This window comes from Mytilus californianus, unplaced genomic scaffold (genome assembly GCF_021869535.1).
Source record: "Mytilus californianus isolate M0D057914Y unplaced genomic scaffold, xbMytCali1.0.p SCAF_3, whole genome shotgun sequence".
Classification (NCBI taxonomy): Eukaryota; Metazoa; Mollusca; class Bivalvia; order Mytilida; family Mytilidae; genus Mytilus; species Mytilus californianus.
In genome coordinates this window covers 118568808-118587878 of record NW_026262679.1, presented here as the reverse complement: position 1 = coordinate 118587878, position 19071 = coordinate 118568808, and the positions used below count along the sequence as shown (strand labels likewise).

General features: G+C 29.3%; 1 protein-coding gene and 1 long non-coding RNA gene across 5 annotated transcripts in view; one reads left to right on the top strand and one right to left on the bottom strand.

The window, feature by feature from the left end:
- Positions 1 to 19071, top strand: part of LOC127735951 (scavenger receptor cysteine-rich domain superfamily protein-like) — a 133625-nt gene that overhangs the window by 47619 nt on the left and 66935 nt on the right. The window lies entirely within an intron of this gene.
- Positions 1 to 19071, bottom strand: part of LOC127735962 (uncharacterized) — a 56616-nt gene that overhangs the window by 5126 nt on the left and 32419 nt on the right. Inside the window, exons 24-38 of the long non-coding RNA XR_007998667.1 lie at positions 14855 to 15362; positions 14476 to 14551; positions 14090 to 14169; positions 13708 to 13783; positions 13341 to 13416; positions 12118 to 12194; positions 11739 to 11814; positions 11363 to 11432; positions 10804 to 10871; positions 10427 to 10502; positions 10041 to 10120; positions 9659 to 9734; positions 9292 to 9367; positions 8134 to 8210; positions 4082 to 4158 (exon numbers count right to left, since the gene is read on the bottom strand). This is a non-coding gene — a long non-coding RNA (uncharacterized LOC127735962). The remainder of the gene's footprint in view (positions 1 to 4081; positions 4159 to 8133; positions 8211 to 9291; positions 9368 to 9658; positions 9735 to 10040; positions 10121 to 10426; positions 10503 to 10803; positions 10872 to 11362; positions 11433 to 11738; positions 11815 to 12117; positions 12195 to 13340; positions 13417 to 13707; positions 13784 to 14089; positions 14170 to 14475; positions 14552 to 14854; positions 15363 to 19071) is intronic.

Genomic DNA, 19071 nt, shown 5'->3' with positions numbered 1-19071 from the left:
GAACAATTGTTATGAATAAATACTTACATGTGACTAATCCTAATGTGCTCTCTGCAATGGAAGCATCTTTCATGGTATAGGAGTCTTACATATTGAGGCTGTATCTGTTAACAAAAACAAATATTTTAAATTAGTTTCAGCTTCAAAATCAAAGCTATTTGCTGTTGCAATCAATTCAGAAATTAATGTTATGCATGTTTGATGTCAAATCCTAAATTGGAGACGTATATTTACAATAACTATACATTCTTATTAAAATATACTTCATTAGGATATAAATAGGAATAAAAGAAATTTTAGACCAATTTGTTATAAAGCTTCAATCTGTTGTTTCAGTGAAAACTGATTTTTAATGCCTAACAAATACTAGCGGCTTCAAGGAGCCTGTGTTGCTCACCTGATATTTTTATTTACAATGATGCATGAAATAATGCAACCGTTATACATTTGCTTTAGTTCAGAGATATAAGTCAAAAACTGCATTTTCCCCCTAAGTTCTACTTTTAGCCATGTCTGACATTTTTGTTGGCAGGCAGAGTCATCGGACACATTTTTTAAACTAGATACCCCAGTGATGATTGTGGCCAAGTTTGGTTAAATTTGTCTCAGTTGTTTCAGGAGAGAAGATTTTTGTAACAGACTACAAAAATTTACGAATAATTGTTAAATTTGACTTTAAAGGGCAATAACTCCTTATGGGGTCAATTGACCATATTGGTCATGTTGACTTATTTGTAGATCTGCCTTTGCTGAACATTATTGCTGTTTACAGTTTATCTCTATCTATAATAATATTCAAGATAACAAAAAAAACTGCAAAATTTCCTTAAAATTACTAATTCAGGGGCAGCAACCCAACAACAGCTTGTCTGATTCATCTGAAAATTTCAGGGCAGATAGATCTTTACCTGATAAACATTTTTACCCATTGTCAGATTTGTTCTAAATGCTTTAGTTTCAGAGATATAAGCCAAAAACTGCATTTTACCCCTATGTTCTATTTTTAGCCATGTCGGCCATCTTGGTTGGCAGGCGGGGTCATCGGACACATTTTTTAAACTAGATACCCTAGTGATGATTGTGGCCAAGTTTGGTTAAATTTTGCCCAGTAGTTTCAGGAGAAGATTTTTGTATTAACGGACGACGACAACGGACGCCAAGTGATGAGAAAAGCTCACCTGGCCCAAACCAAAGGGGCCAGGTGAGCTAATAAACCTAGTTTAAAGAAAAAAATTGTAATGAATAAATACCTACATGTGACTAATCCTAATGTGCTATCTACAATGAAACCATATTCATTGTCGAAGAGTGTAACATATTTAGGCTGTATCTGTAATAAAAACAAAAATTTTAAATTAGTTTCAGCTTTAAATAGGGAATATTTGCTGTTGCAATCAATTCAGAAATTAATGTGATGCATGTTTTATGCCAAATCCTAAATTGGAGACTAGTCTAGAATATTTACAATTACTTAACTTATTACAGTAAATATTTGAATAAAAGAAATGTTCGACAAATTTGTAATAAAATTTCAAATTGTTGTTCAAGGGGAAAACTGATTTTTGTTACCCAACACATATAAAAAGAGTTAAAAGTACAATTATAATGACAAAATACCTACATGATACGATTCTTCGTGTGCTATATACCATGAAAGCATCTTCATTGTCTAGGAGTGTAACATATTTAGGCTGTATCTATAACAAAACCAAATCATCAATTAGTATCAACTTCAAATAGAGACTATTGGCTGTTGCAATTAATTCAAAATTAATATGATGCATTTTTTATGACAAATCCTAATTTGAAGACAAGTATATAAACAATTTCTATACATTATCATTAACATAATCTTCATAAGAGTATAAATTTGAAAAGAAATTTTAAACCAATTTGTAATCAAATCTAATTTAAGCTGCTGTTCCAGGGAAAACGGATTTTTGTTACCTGCAAACCATATAAACATAGTTTTTAAAGTACAATTAAAAATACCAAATACCTACATGCTACGTATCCAGATGTGTGATCAATCTACCATGAAACCATCTTCATTGTCTAGGAGTGTAACATATTTAGGCTGTATCTATAACAAAACCAAATCATCAATTAGTATCAGCTTCAAATAGAGACTATTGGCTGTTGCAACAATTATAAAATAAATGTCACTCATATTTTATGTTAAATCCTAAATTGGACACAAGAATATTTACAATTACTACACATTCATGTTAAAATTTACTTCACTAGATTATAAATTTGAACAAAAGAAATATGTACACTAATTTGAAATAAAATTTTATTTAAGCTGTTGTTCCAGGGAAAACTGGTATTTATTACCCAACACATATAAACATAGTCTAAAGTACAATTGTAATGACTAAATACCTACACGTTAAACATCCTAATGTGCCATCTACCATGAAACCATCTTCATTGTGTGGGAGTGGAACATATCTGGACCGTATCTGTTACAAAAGAAAAAATATAAATTAGCATCAGCTTTAGATAGAGAATATTTAATGGCTGTTGAAAAAAATAAAAAATTAATGTGATTCATGTTTTATGTCAAATTTTAAATTACGGACACTTAATTTACAACTACTCTTTCATTCTTATTAAAATATACCACATTTGAAATTCGAATAAAAGATATTTTAGACCAATTTGTAATATAATTTTAAGCTATTGTTTCAGTGAAAACAGATTTTTATTGACTTCCAAATATTAACATAGTTTTAAGTACAATTGTAATGACCAAATACTTACATGTTGACTCTTCCTATATGCCATGAATCCATCTTCTCTGTGTAGGAGTGCAACATATTCAGATGTATCTTTAACAAAAACTATAAATTAATATCAGCTTTAAATACAGACTATTTGCTGTTGCAATTTTTCAGAATTTAATCTTTTGCATGTTGGACAAGAATATTTATAATTACTATACATTCCATTAAAAATATATTTCATTACAGTATATATTTGAAGAAATTTTTTTTGAAACCAATTTGTAATAAAGTTTCAAATTGGTTGATAATGAAATAGAGCCAGACAAAAAACTAAATACATTTTACCATAAACACAAGTTTTCATCATACTATGTAATCAGCTCTGATGGGGGATCTGCTTTTACGAGATTAGCGTCCATTAAATTCATCAATGTTATATCAAAATCTGAAGTTTGCTCTCTGCAGAGGTCTGCTTTTACGAGACCCATTTTAACATAAAGCATCTTTTTGTCAAACTGTTCAGGAAAAAACGGATTTTTATTACCTAACAAACATAAATATAGTTTTAAGAACAATTGTAATGACCAAATACCTACATGTGCAACATCCTAATGTGTGAAAGCATCTTTCATGGTATAGGAGTGTTACATATTTAGACTGTATAATCTGTAACAAAAACAAAAATTATTAATTAGTTTCTGCTTTAAATCCAGACTTTTTGCTGTTGCAATCAATTCAGAAAATAATGTGATGCATGTTTTATGTTCAATCCCAAATTAGAGAAAAGTATATAATTACAATTACTATACATTCTTATTAAAATATTCAGCATTAGAGTATAAATTTGAATGAAAGAAATTTTAGACCAATTTGTTAAAAAGCTTCAATCTGTTGTTTCAGGCAAAAAATGTTTTTTATTACCTAACAAGTATAAATATAGTTTCAAGGAAAATTGTAATGACCAAATACCTACATGTGACTTATCCTAATGTGCATCTGCAATGAAAGCATCTTTCATGGTATAGGAGTCTTACATATTTAGGCTGTATCTGTAATGAAAACAAAAAAATATACATTTATATCAGCTTTCAATCCAGACTATTTGCTGTTGCAATCAATTCAGAAATTAATGTGATGCATGATGTATGTCAAATCTTGAATTGGAGACAAGAATTTTTACAATCACTATACATTCTTATTAAAATATATCTCATTAGTGAATATTTCAATAAATGAAATGTAGGACCAATTTGTAATAACATTTCAAGCTGTTGTTCCAGGAAAAACTGATTTTTATTACCTAACAAATATAAACATAGTTTTAAGAACAATTGTTATGAATAAATACTTACATGTGACTAATCCTAATGTGCTCTCTGCAATGGAAGCATCTTTCATGGTATAGGAGTCTTACATATTTAGGCTGTATCTGTTAACAAAAACAAATATTTTAAATTAGTTTCAGCTTCTAAATCAAAGCTATTTGCTGTTGCAATCAATTCAGAAATTAATGTTATGCATGTTTGATGTCAAATCCTAAATTGGAGACGTATATTTACAATAACTATACATTCTTATTAAAATATACTTCATTAGGATATAAATAGGAATAAAAGAAATTTTAGACCAATTTGTTATAAAGCTTCCATCTGTTGTTTCAGTGAAAACTGATTTTTAATGCCTAACAAATACTAGAGGCTTCAAGGAGCCTGTGTTGCTCACCTGATATTTTTATTTACAATGATGCATAAAATAATGCAACCGTTATACATTTGCTTTAGTTCAGAGATATATGTCAAAAACTGCATTTTCCCCCTAAGTTCTACTTTTAGCCATGTCTGACATGTTTGTTGGCAGGCAGAGTCATCGGACACATTTTTTAAACTAGATACCCCAGTGATGATTGTGGCCAAGTTTGGTTAAATTTGTCTCAGTTGTTTCAGGAGAGAAGATTTTTGTAACAGACTACAAAAATTTACGAATAATTGTTAAATTTGACTTTAAAGGGCAATAACTCCTTATGGGGTCAATTGACCATATTGGTCATGTTGACTTATTTGTAGATCTGCCTTTGCTGAACATTATTGCTGTTTACAGTTTATCTCTATCTATAATAATATTCAAGATAACAAAAAAACTGCAAAATTTCCTTAAAATTACTAATTCAGGGGCAGCAACCCAACAACAGCTTGTCTGATTCATCTGAAAATTTCAGGGCAGATAGATCTTAACCTGATAAACACTTTTACCCATTGTCAGATTTGTTCTAAATGCTTTAGTTTCAGAGATATAAGCCAAAAACTGCATTTTACCCCTATGTTCTATTTTTAGCCATGTCGGCCATCTTGGTTGGCAGGCGGGGTCATCGGACACATTTTTTAAACTAGATACCCTAGTGATGATTGTGGCCAAGTTTGGTTAAATTTTGCCCAGTAGTTTCAGGAAAAGATTTTTGTATTAACGGACGACGACAACGGACGCCAAGTGATGAGAAAAGCTCACCTGGCCCAAACCAAAGGGGCCAGGTGAGCTAATAAACCTAGTTTAAAGAAAAAAATTGTAATGAATAAATACCTACATGTGACTAATCCTAATGTGCTATCTACAATGAAACCATATTCATTGTCGAAGAGTGTAACATATTTAGGCTGTATCTGTATTAAAAACAAAAATTGTAAATTAGTTTCAGCTTTAAATAGGGAATATTTGCTGTTGCAATCAATTCAGAAATTAATGTGATGCATGTTTTATGCCAAATCCTAAATTGGAGACTAGTCTAGAATATTTACAATTACTTAACTTATTACAGTAAATATTTGAATAAAAGAAATGTTCGACAAATTTGTAATAAAATTTCAAATTGTTGTTCAAGGGGAAAACTGATTTTTGTTACCCAACACATATAAAAAGAGTTAAAAGTACAATTATAATGACAAAATACCTACATGATACGATTCTTCGTGTGCTATATACCATGAAAGCATCTTCATTGTCTAGGAGTGTAACATATTTAGGCTGTATCTATAACAAAACCAAATCATCAATTAGTATCAACTTCAAATAGAGACTATTGGCTGTTGCAATTAATTCAAAATTAATATGATGCATTTTTTATGACAAATCCTAATTTGAAGACAAGTATATAAACAATTTCTATACATTATCATTAACATAATCTTCATAAGAGTATAAATTTGAAAAGAAATTTTAAACCAATTTGTAATCAAATCTAATTTAAGCTGCTGTTCCAGGGAAAACGGATTTTTGTTACCTGCAAACCATATAAACATAGTTTTTAAAGTACAATTAAAAATACCAAATACCTACATGCTACGTATCCAGATGTGTGATCAATCTACCATGAAACCATCTTCATTGTCTAGGAGTGTAACATATTTAGGCTGTATCTATAACAAAACCAAATCATCAATTAGTATCAGCTTCAAATAGAGACTATTGGCTGTTGCAACAATTATAAAATAAATGTCACTCATATTTTATGTTAAATCCTAAATTGGACACAAGAATATTTACAATTACTACACATTCATGTTAAAATTTACTTCACTAGATTATAAATTTGAACAAAAGAAATATGTACACTAATTTGAAATAAAATTTTATTTAAGCTGTTGTTCCAGGGAAAACTGGTATTTATTACCCAACACATATAAACATAGTCTAAAGTACAATTGTAATGACTAAATACCTACACGTTAAACATCCTAATGTGCCATCTACCATGAAACCATCTTCATTGTGTGGGAGTGGAACATATCTGGACCGTATCTGTTACAAAAGAAAAAATATAAATTAGCATCAGCTTTAGATAGAGAATATTTAATGGCTGTTGAAAAAAATAAAAAATTAATGTGATTCATGTTTTATGTCAAATTTTAAATTACGGACACTTAATTTACAACTACTCTTTCATTCTTATTAAAATATACCACATTTGAAATTCGAATAAAAGATATTTTAGACCAATTTGTAATATAATTTTAAGCTATTGTTTCAGTGAAAACAGATTTTTATTGACTTCCAAATATTAACATAGTTTTAAGTACAATTGTAATGACCAAATACTTACATGTTGACTCTTCCTATATGCCATGAATCCATCTTCTCTGTGTAGGAGTGCAACATATTCAGATGTATCTTTAACAAAAACTATAAATTAATATCAGCTTTAAATACAGACTATTTGCTGTTGCAATTTTTCAGAATTTAATCTTTTGCATGTTGGACAAGAATATTTATAATTATCAACATTCCATTAAAAATATATTTCATTACAGTATATATTTGAAGAAATTTTTTTTGAAACCAATTTGTAATAAAGTTTCAAATTGGTTGATAATGAAATAGAGCCAGACAAAAAACTAAATACATTTTACCATAAACACAAGTTTTCATCATACTATGTAATCAGCTCTGATGGGGGATCTGCTTTTACGAGATTAGCGTCCATTAAATTCATCAATGTTATATCAAAATCTGAAGTTTGCTCTCTGCAGAGGTCTGCTTTTACGAGACCCATTTTAACATAAAGCATCTTTTTGTCAAACTGTTCAGGAAAAAACGGATTTTTATTACCTAACAAACATAAATATAGTTTTAAGAACAATTGTAATGACCAAATACCTACATGTGCAACATCCTAATGTGTGAAAGCATCTTTCATGGTATAGGAGTGTTACATATTTAGACTGTATAATCTGTAACAAAAACAAAAATTATTAATTAGTTTCTGCTTTAAATCCAGACTTTTTGCTGTTGCAATCAATTCAGAAAATAATGTGATGCATGTTTTATGTTCAATCCCAAATTAGAGAAAAGTATATAATTACAATTACTATACATTCTTATTAAAATATTCAGCATTAGAGTATAAATTTGAATGAAAGAAATTTTAGACCAATTTGTTAAAAAGCTTCAATCTGTTGTTTCAGGCAAAAACTGATTTTTATTACCTAACAAGTATAAATATAGTTTCAAGGAAAATTGTAATGACCAAATACCTACATGTGACTTATCCTAATGTGCATCTGCAATGAAAGCATCTTTCATGGTATAGGAGTCTTACATATTTAGGCTGTATCTGTAATGAAAACAAAAAAATATACATTTATATCAGCTTTCAATCCAGACTATTTGCTGTTGCAATCAATTCAGAAATTAATGTGATGCATGATGTATGTCAAATCTTGAATTGGAGACAAGAATTTTTACAATCACTATACATTCTTATTAAAATATATCTCATTAGTGAATATTTCAATAAATGAAATGTAGGACCAATTTGTAATAACATTTCAAGCTGTTGTTCCAGGAAAAACTGATTTTTATTACCTAACAAATATAAACATAGTTTTAAGAACAATTGTTATGAATAAATACTTACATGTGACTAATCCTAATGTGCTCTCTGCAATGGAAGCATCTTTCATGGTATAGGAGTCTTACATATTTAGGCTGTATCTGTTAACAAAAACAAATATTTTAAATTAGTTTCAGCTTCAAAATCAAAGCTATTTGCTGTTGCAATCAATTCAGAAATTAATGTTATGCATGTTTGATGTCAAATCCTAAATTGGAGACGTATATTTACAATAACTATACATTCTTATTAAAATATACTTCATTAGGATATAAATAGGAATAAAAGAAATTTTAGACCAATTTGTTATTAAAGCTTCAATCTGTTGTTTCAGTGAAAACTGATTTTTAATTAACAAATACTAGAGGCTTCAAGGAGCCTGTGTTGCTCACCTGATATTTTTATTTACAATGATGCATGAAATAATGCAACCGTTATACATTTGCTTTAGTTCAGAGATATAAGTCAAAAACTGCATTTTCCCCCTAAGTTCTACTTTTAGCCATGTCTGACATGTTTGTTGGCAGGCAGAGTCATCGGACACATTTTTTAAACTAGATACCCCAGTGATGATTGTGGCCAAGTTTGGTTAAATTTGTCTCAGTTGTTTCAGGAGAGAAGATTTTTGTAACAGACTACAAAAATTTACGAATAATTGTTAAATTTGACTTTAAAGGGCAATAACTCCTTATGGGGTCAATTGACCATATTGGTCATGTTGACTTATTTGTAGATCTGCCTTTGCTGAACATTATTGCTGTTTACAGTTTATCTCTATCTATAATAATATTCAAGATAACAAAAAAACTGCAAAATTTCCTTAAAATTACTAATTCAGGGGCAGCAACATTTTTACCCATTGTCAGATAAAAAAAAATGCTTTAGTTTCAGAGATATAAGCCAAAAACTGCATTTTACCCTTGTTCTATTTTTAGCCATGTCGGCCATCTTGGTTGGCAGGCGGGGTCATCGGACACATTTTTTAAACTAGATACCCTAGTGATGATTGTGGCCAAGTTTGGTTAAATTTTGCCCAGTAGTTTCAGGAGAAGATTTTTGTATTAACGGACGACGACAACGGACGCCAAGTGATGAGAAAAGCTCACCTGGCCCAAACCAAAGGGGCCAGGTGAGCTAATAAACCTAGTTTAAAGAAAAAAATTGTAATGAATAAATACCTACATGTGACTAATCCTAATGTGCTATCTACAATGAAACCATATTCATTGTCGAAGAGTGTAACATATTTAGGCTGTATCTGTAATAAAAACAAAAATTTTAAATTAGTTTCAGCTTTAAATAGGGAATATTTGCTGTTGCAATCAATTCAGAAATTAATGTGATGCATGTTTTATGCCAAATCCTAAATTGGAGACTAGTCTAGAATATTTACAATTACTTAACTTATTACAGTAAATATTTGAATAAAAGAAATGTTCGACAAATTTGTAATAAAATTTCAAATTGTTGTTCAAGGGGAAAACTGATTTTTGTTACCCAACACATATAAAAAGAGTTAAAAGTACAATTATAATGACAAAATACCTACATGATACGATTCTTCGTGTGCTATATACCATGAAAGCATCTTCATTGTCTAGGAGTGTAACATATTTAGGCTGTATCTATAACAAAACCAAATCATCAATTAGTATCAACTTCAAATAGAGACTATTGGCTGTTGCAATTAATTCAAAATTAATATGATGCATTTTTTATGACAAATCCTAATTTGAAGACAAGTATATAAACAATTTCTATACATTATCATTAACATAATCTTCATAAGAGTATAAATTTGAAAAGAAATTTTAAACCAATTTGTAATCAAATCTAATTTAAGCTGCTGTTCCAGGGAAAACGGATTTTTGTTACCTGCAAACCATATAAACATAGTTTTTAAAGTACAATTAAAAATACCAAATACCTACATGCTACGTATCCAGATGTGTGATCAATCTACCATGAAACCATCTTCATTGTCTAGGAGTGTAACATATTTAGGCTGTATCTATAACAAAACCAAATCATCAATTAGTATCAGCTTCAAATAGAGACTATTGGCTGTTGCAACAATTATAAAATAAATGTCACTCATATTTTATGTTAAATCCTAAATTGGACACAAGAATATTTACAATTACTACACATTCATGTTAAAATTTACTTCACTAGATTATAAATTTGAACAAAAGAAATATGTACACTAATTTGAAATAAAATTTTATTTAAGCTGTTGTTCCAGGGAAAACTGGTATTTATTACCCAACACATATAAACATAGTCTAAAGTACAATTGTAATGACTAAATACCTACACGTTAAACATCCTAATGTGCCATCTACCATGAAACCATCTTCATTGTGTGGGAGTGGAACATATCTGGACCGTATCTGTTACAAAAGAAAAAATATAAATTAGCATCAGCTTTAGATAGAGAATATTTAATGGCTGTTGAAAAAAATAAAAAATTAATGTGATTCATGTTTTATGTCAAATTTTAAATTACGGACACTTAATTTACAACTACTCTTTCATTCTTATTAAAATATACCACATTTGAAATTCAAATAAAAGATATTTTAGACCAATTTGTAATATAATTTTAAGCTATTGTTTCAGTGAAAACAGATTTTTATTGACTTCCAAATATTAACATAGTTTTAAGTACAATTGTAATGACCAAATACTTACATGTTGACTCTTCCTATATGCCATGAATCCATCTTCTCTGTGTAGGAGTGCAACATATTCAGATGTATCTTTAACAAAAACTATAAATTAATATCAGCTTTAAATACAGACTATTTGCTGTTGCAATTTTTCAGAATTTAATCTTTTGCATGTTGGACAAGAATATTTATAATTACTATACATTCCATTAAAAATATATTTCATTACAGTATATATTTGAAGAAATTTTTTTTGAAACCAATTTGTAATAAAGTTTCAAATTGGTTGATAATGAAATAGAGCCAGACAAAAAACTAAATACATTTTACCATAAACACAAGTTTTCATCATACTATGTAATCAGCTCTGATGGGGGATCTGCTTTTACGAGATTAGCGTCCATTAAATTCATCAATGTTATATCAAAATCTGAAGTTTGCTCTCTGCAGAGGTCTGCTTTTACGAGACCCATTTTAACATAAAGCATCTTTTTGTCAAACTGTTCAGGAAAAAACGGATTTTTATTACCTAACAAACATAAATATAGTTTTAAGAACAATTGTAATGACCAAATACCTACATGTGCAACATCCTAATGTGTGAAAGCATCTTTCATGGTATAGGAGTGTTACATATTTAGACTGTATAATCTGTAACAAAAACAAAAATTATTAATTAGTTTCTGCTTTAAATCCAGACTTTTTGCTGTTGCAATCAATTCAGAAAATAATGTGATGCATGTTTTATGTTCAATCCCAAATTAGAGAAAAGTATATAATTACAATTACTATACATTCTTATTAAAATATTCAGCATTAGAGTATAAATTTGAATGAAAGAATTTTAGACCAATTTGTTAAAAAGCTTCAATCTGTTGTTTCAGGCAAAAACTGATTTTTATTACCTAACAAGTATAAATATAGTTTTAAGGAAAATTGTAATGACCAAATACCTACATGTGACTTATCCTAATGTGCATCTGCAATGGAAGCATCTTTCATGGTATAGGAGTCTTACATATTTAGGCTGTATCTGTAATGAAAACAAAAAAATATACATTTATATCAGCTTTCAATCCAGACTATTTGCTGTTGCAATCAATTCAGAAATTAATGTGATGCATGATGTATGTCAAATCTTGAATTGGAGACAAGAATTTTTACAATCACTATACATTCTTATTAAAATATATCTCATTAGTGAATATTTCAATAAATGAAATGTAGGACCAATTTGTAATAACATTTCAAGCTGTTGTTCCAGGAAAAACTGATTTTTATTACCTAACAAATATAAACATAGTTTTAAGAACAATTGTTATGAATAAATACTTACATGTGACTAATCCTAATGTGCTCTCTGCAATGGAAGCATCTTTCATGGTATAGGAGTCTTGCATATTTAGGCTGTATCTGTTAACAAAAACAAATATTTTAAATTAGTTTCAGCTTCAAAATCAAAGCTATTTGCTGTTGCAATCAATTCAAAAATTAATGTTATGCATGTTTGATGTCAAATCCTAAATTGGAGACGTATATTTACAATAACTATACATTCTTATTAAAATATACTTCATTAGGATATAAATAGGAATAAAAGAAATTTTAGACCAATTTGTTATAAAGCTTCAATCTGTTGTTTCAGTGAAAACTGATTTTTAATGACTAACAAATACTAGAGGCTTCAAGGAGCCTGTGTTGCTCACCTGATATTTTTATTTACAATGATGCATGAAATAATGCAACCTTTATACATTTGCTTCAGTTCAGAGATATAAGTCAAAAACTGCATTTTCCCCCTAAGTTCTACTTTTAGCCATGTCTGACATGTTTGTTGGCAGGCAGAGTCATCGGACACATTTTTTAAACTAGATACCCCAGTGATGATTGTGGCCAAGTTTGGTTAAATTTGTCTCAGTTGTTTCAGGAGAGAAGATTTTTGTAAGACTACAAAAATTTACGAATAATTGTTAAATTTGACTTTAAAGGGCAATAACTCCTTATGGGGTCAATTGACCATATTGGTCATGTTGACTTATTTGTAGATCTGCCTTTGCTGAACATTATTGCTGTTTACAGTTTATCTCTATCTATAATAATATTCAAGATAACAAAAAAACTGCAAAATTTCCTTAAAATTACTAATTCAGGGGCAGCAACCCAACAACGGCTTGTCTGATTCATCTGAAAATTTCAGGGCAGATAGATCTTAACCTGATAAACATTTTTACCAATTATCAGATTTGTTCTAAATGCTTTAGTTTCAGAGATATATGCCAAAAACTGCATTTTACCCCTATGTTCTATTTTTAGCCAAGTCGGCCATCTTGGTTGGCAGGCGGGGTCATCTGACACATTTTTTAAACTAGATACCCTAGTGATGATTGTGGCCAAGTTTGGTTAAATTTTGCCCAGTAGTTTCAGGAGAAGATTTTTGTATTAACGGACGACGACAACGGACGCCAAGTGATGAGAAAAGCTCACCTGGCCCAAACCATAGGGGCCAGGTGAGCTAATAAACCTAGTTTAAAGAAAAAATTGTAATGAATAAATACCTACATGTGACTAATCCTAATGTGCTATCTACAATGAAACCATATTCATTGTCGAAGAGTGTAACATATTTAGGCTGTATCTGTAATAAAAACAAAAATTGAAAATTAGTTTCAGCTTTAAATAGGGAATATTTGCTGTTGCAATCAATTCAGAAATTAATGTGATGCATGTTTTATGCCAAATCCTAAATTGGAGACTAGTCTAGAATATTTACAATTACTTAACTTATTACAGTAAATATTTGAATAAAAGAAATGTTCGACAAATTTGTAATAAAATTTCAAATTGTTGTTCAAGGGGAAAACTGATTTTTGTTACCCAACACATATAAAAAGAGTTAAAAGTACAATTATAATGACAAAATACCTACATGATACGAATCTTCGTGTGCTATATACCATGAAAGCATCTTCATTGTCTAGGAGTGTAACATATTTAGGCTGTATCTATAACAAAACCAAATCATCAATTAGTATCAACTTCAAATAGAGACTATTGGCTGTTGCAATTAATTCAAAATTAATATGATGCATTTTTTATGACAAATCCTAATTTGAAGACAAGTATATAAACAATTTCTATACATTATCATTAATATAATCTTCATAAGAGTATAAATTTGAAAAGAAATTTTAAACCAATTTGTAATCAAATCTAATTTAAGCTGCTGTTCCAGGGAAAACGGATTTTTGTTACCTGCAAACCATATAAACATAGTTTTTAAAGTACAATTAAAAATACCAAATACCTACATGCTACGTATCCAGATGTGTGATCAATCTACCATGAAACCATCTTCATTGTCTAGGAGTGTAACATATTTAGGCTGTATCTATAACAAAACCAAATCATCAATTAGTATCAGCTTCAAATAGAGACTATTGGCTGTTGCAACAATTATAAAATAAATGTCACTCATATTTTATGTTAAATCCTAAATTGGACACAAGAATATTTACAATTACTACGCATTTATGTTAAAATTTACTTCACTAGATTATAAATTTGAACAAAAGAAATATGTACACTAATTTGAAATAAAATTTTATTTAAGCTGTTGTTCCAGGGTAAACTGATATTTATTACCCAACACATATAAACATAGTCTAAAGTACAATTGTAATGACTAAATACCTACACGTTAAACATCCTAATGTGCCATCTACCATGAAACCATCTTCATTGTGTGGGAGTGGAACATATCTGGACAGTATCTGTTACAAAAGAAGAAATATAAATTAGCATCAGCTTTAGATAGAGAATATTTAATGGCTGTTGAAAAAAATAAAAAATTAATGTGATTCATGTTTTATGTCAAATTTTAAATTACGGACACTTAATTTACAACTACTCTTTCATTCTTATTAAAATATACCACATTTTAAATTCGAATAAAAGATATTTTAGACCAATTTGTAATATAATTTTAAGCTATTGTTTCAGTGAAAACAGATTTTTATTGACTTCCAAATATTAACATAGTTTTTTAAGTACAATTGTAATGACCAAATACTTACATGTTGACTCTTCCTATATGCCATGAATCCATCTTCTCTGTGTAGGAGTGCAACATATTTAGATGTATCTTTAACAAAAACTATAAATTAATATCAGCTTTAAATACAGACTATTTGCTGTTGCAATTTTTTCAGAATTTAATCTTTTGCATGTTGGACAAGAATATTTATAATTACTATACATTCCATTAAAAATATATTTCATTACAGTATATATTTGAAGAAATTTTTTTTGAGACCAATTTGTAATAAAGTTTCAAATTGGTTGATAATGAAATAGAGCCAGACAAAAAACTAAATACATTTTACCATAAACACAAGTTTTCATCATACTATGTAATCAGCTCTGCTGGGGGATCTGCTTTTACGAGATTAGCGTCCATTAAATTCATCAATGTTATATCAAAATCTGAAGTTTGCTCTCTGCAGAGGTCTGCTTTTACGAGACCCATTTTAACATAAAGCATCTTTTTGTCAAACTGTTCAGGAAAAAACGGATTTTTATTACCTAACAAACATAAATATAGTTTTAAGAACAATTGTAATGACCAAATACCTACATGTGCAACATCCTAATGTGTGAAAGCATCTTTCATGGTATAGGAGTGTTACATATTTAAACTGTATAATCTGTAACAAAAACAAAAATTATTAATTAGTTTCTGCTTTAAATCCAGACTTTTTGCTGTTGCAATCAATTCAGAAAATAATGTGATGCATGTTTTATGTTCAATCCCAAATTAGAGAAAAGTATATAATTACAATTACTATACATTCTTATTAAAATATTCAGCATTAGAGTATAAATTGAATGAAAGAAATTTTAGACCAATTTGTTAAAAAGCTTCAATCTGTTGTTTCAGGCAAAAACTGATTTTTATTACCTAACAAGTATAAATATAGTTTTAAGGAAAATTGTAATGACCAAATACCTACATGTGACTTATCCTAATGTGCATCTGCAATGGAAGCATCTTTCATGGTATAGGAGTCTTACATATTTAGGCTGTATCTGTAATGAAAACAAAAAAATATACATTTATATCAGCTTTCAATCCAGACTATTTGCTGTTGCAATCAATTCAGAAATTAATGTGATGCATGATGTATGTCAAATCTTGAATTGGAGACAAGAATTTTTACAATCACTATACATTCTTATTAAAATATATCTCATTAGTGAATATTTCAATAAATGAAATGTAGGACCAATTTGTAATAACATTTCAAGCTGTTGTTCCAGGAAAAACTGATTTTTATTACCTAACAAATATAAACATAGTTTTAAGAACAATTGTTATGAATAAATACTTACATGTGACTAATCCTAATGTGCTCTCTGCAATGGAAGCATCTTTCATGGTATAGGAGTCTTACATATTTAGGCTGTATCTGTTAACAAAAACAAATATTTTAAATTAGTTTCAGCTTCAAAATCAAAGCTATTTGCTGTTGCAATCAATTCAGAAATTAATGTTATGCATGTTTGATGTCAAATCCTAAATTGGAGACGTATATTTACAATAACTATACATTCTTATTAAAATATACTTCATTAGGATATAAATAGGAATAAAAGAAATTTTAGACCAATTTGTTATAAAGCTTCAATCCGTTGTTTCAGTGAAAACTGATTTTTAATGCCTAACAAATACTAGAGGCTTCAAGGAGCCTGTGTTGCTCACCTGATATTTTTATTTACAATGATGCATGAAATAATGCAACCGTTATACATTTGCTTTAGTTCAGAGATACAAGTCAAAAACTGCATTTTCCCCCTAAGTTCTACTTTTAGCCATGTCTGACATGTTTGTTGGCAGGCAGGGTCATCGGACACACTTTTTAAACTAGATACCCCAGTGATGATTGTGGCCAAGTTTGGTTAAATTTGTCTCAGTTGTTTCAGGAGAGAAGATTTTTGTAAAAGACTACAAAAATTTACGAATAATTGTTAAATTTGACTTTAAAGGGCAATAACTCCTTATGGGGTCAATTGACCATATTGGTCATGTTGACTTATTTGTAGATCTGCCTTTGCTGAACATTATTGCTGTTTACAGTTTATCTCTATCTATAATAATATTCAAGATAACAAAAAAACTGCAAAATTTCCTTAAAATTACTAATTCAGGGGCAGCAACCCAACAACGGCTTGTCTGATTCATCTGAAAATTTCAGGGCAGATAGATCTTAACCTGATAAACATTTTTACCAATTATCAGATTTGTTCTAAATGCTTTAGTTTCAGAGATATATGCCAAAAACTGCATTTTACCCCTATGTTCTATTTTTAGCCAAGTCGGCCATCTTGGTTGGCAGGCGGGGTCATCGGACACATTTTTTAAACTAGATACCCTAGTGATGATTGTGGCCAAGTTTGGTTAAATTTTGCCCAGTAGTTTCAGGAGAAGATTTTTGTATTAACGGACGACGACAACGGACGCCAAGTGATGAGAAAAGCTCACCTGGCCCAAACCATAGGGGCCAGGTGAGCTAATAAACCTAGTTTAAAGAAAAAATTGTAATGAATAAATACCTACATGTGACTAATCCTAATGTGCTATCTACAATGAAACCATATTCATTGTCGAAGAGTGTAACATATTTAGGCTGTATCTGTAATAAAAACAAAAATTGAAAATTAGTTTCAGCTTTAAATAGGGAATATTTGCTGTTGCAATCAATTCAGAAATTAATGTGATGCATGTTTTATGCCAAATCCTAAATTGGAGACTAGTCTAGAATATTTACAATTACTTAACTTATTACAGTAAATATTTGAATAAAAGAAATGTTCGACAAATTTGTAATAAAATTTCAAATTGTTGTTCAAGGGGAAAACTGATTTTTGTTACCCAACACATATAAAAAGAGTTAAAAGTACAATTATAATGACAAAATACCTACATGATACGAATCTTCGTGTGCTATATACCATGAAAGCATCTTCATTGTCTAGGAGTGTAACATATTTAGGCTGTATCTATAACAAAACCAAATCATCAATTAGTATCAACTTCAAATAGAGACTATTGGCTGTTGCAATTAATTCAAAATTAATATGATGCATTTTTTATGACAAATCCTAATTTGAAGACAAGTATATAAACAATTTCTATACATTATCATTAATATAATCTTCATAAGAGTATAAATTTGAAAAGAAATTTTAAACCAATTTGTAATCAAATCTAATTTAAGCTGCTGTTCCAGGGAAAACAGATTTTTGTTACCGGCAAACCATATAAACATAGTTTTTAAAGTACAATTAAAAATACCAAATACCTACATGCTATGTATCCAGATGTGTGATCAATCTACCATGAAACCATCTTCATTGTCTAGGAGTGTAACATATTTAGGCTGTATCTATAACAAAACCAAATCATCAATTAGTATCAGCTTCAAATAGAGACTATTGGCTGTTGCAACAATTATAAAATAAATGTCACTCATATTTTATGTTAAATCCTAAATTGGACACAAGAATATTTACAATTACTACGCATTCATGTTAAAATTTACTTCACTAGATTATAAATTTGAACAAAAGAAATATGTACACTAATTTGAAATAAAATTTTATTTAAGCTGTTGTTCCAGGGTAAACTGATATTTATTACCCAACACATATAAACATAGTCTAAAGTACAATTGTAATGACTAAATACCTACACGTTAAACATCCTGATGTGCCATCTACCATGAAACCATCTTCATTGTGTGGGAGTGGAACATATCTGGACCGTATCTGTTACAAAAGAAAAAATATAAATTAGCATCAGCTTTAGATAGAGAATATTTAATGGCTGTTGAAAAAAATAAAAAATTAATGTGATTCATGTTTTATGTCAAATTTTAAATTACGGACACTTAATTTACAACTACTCTTTCATTCTTATTAAAATATCACATTTGAAATTCGAATAAAAGATATTTTAGACCAATTTGTAATATAATTTTAAGCTATTGTTTCAGTGAAAACAGATTTTTATTGACTTCCAAATATTAACATAGTTTTTTAAGTACAATTGTAATGACCAAATACTTACATGTTGACTCTTCCTATATGCCATGAATCCATCTTCTCTGTGTAGGAGTGCAACATATTTAGATGTATCTTTAACAAAAACTATAAATTAATATCAGCTTTAAATACAGACTATTTGCTGTTGCAATTTTTTCAGAATTTAATCTTTTGCATGTTGGACAAGAAT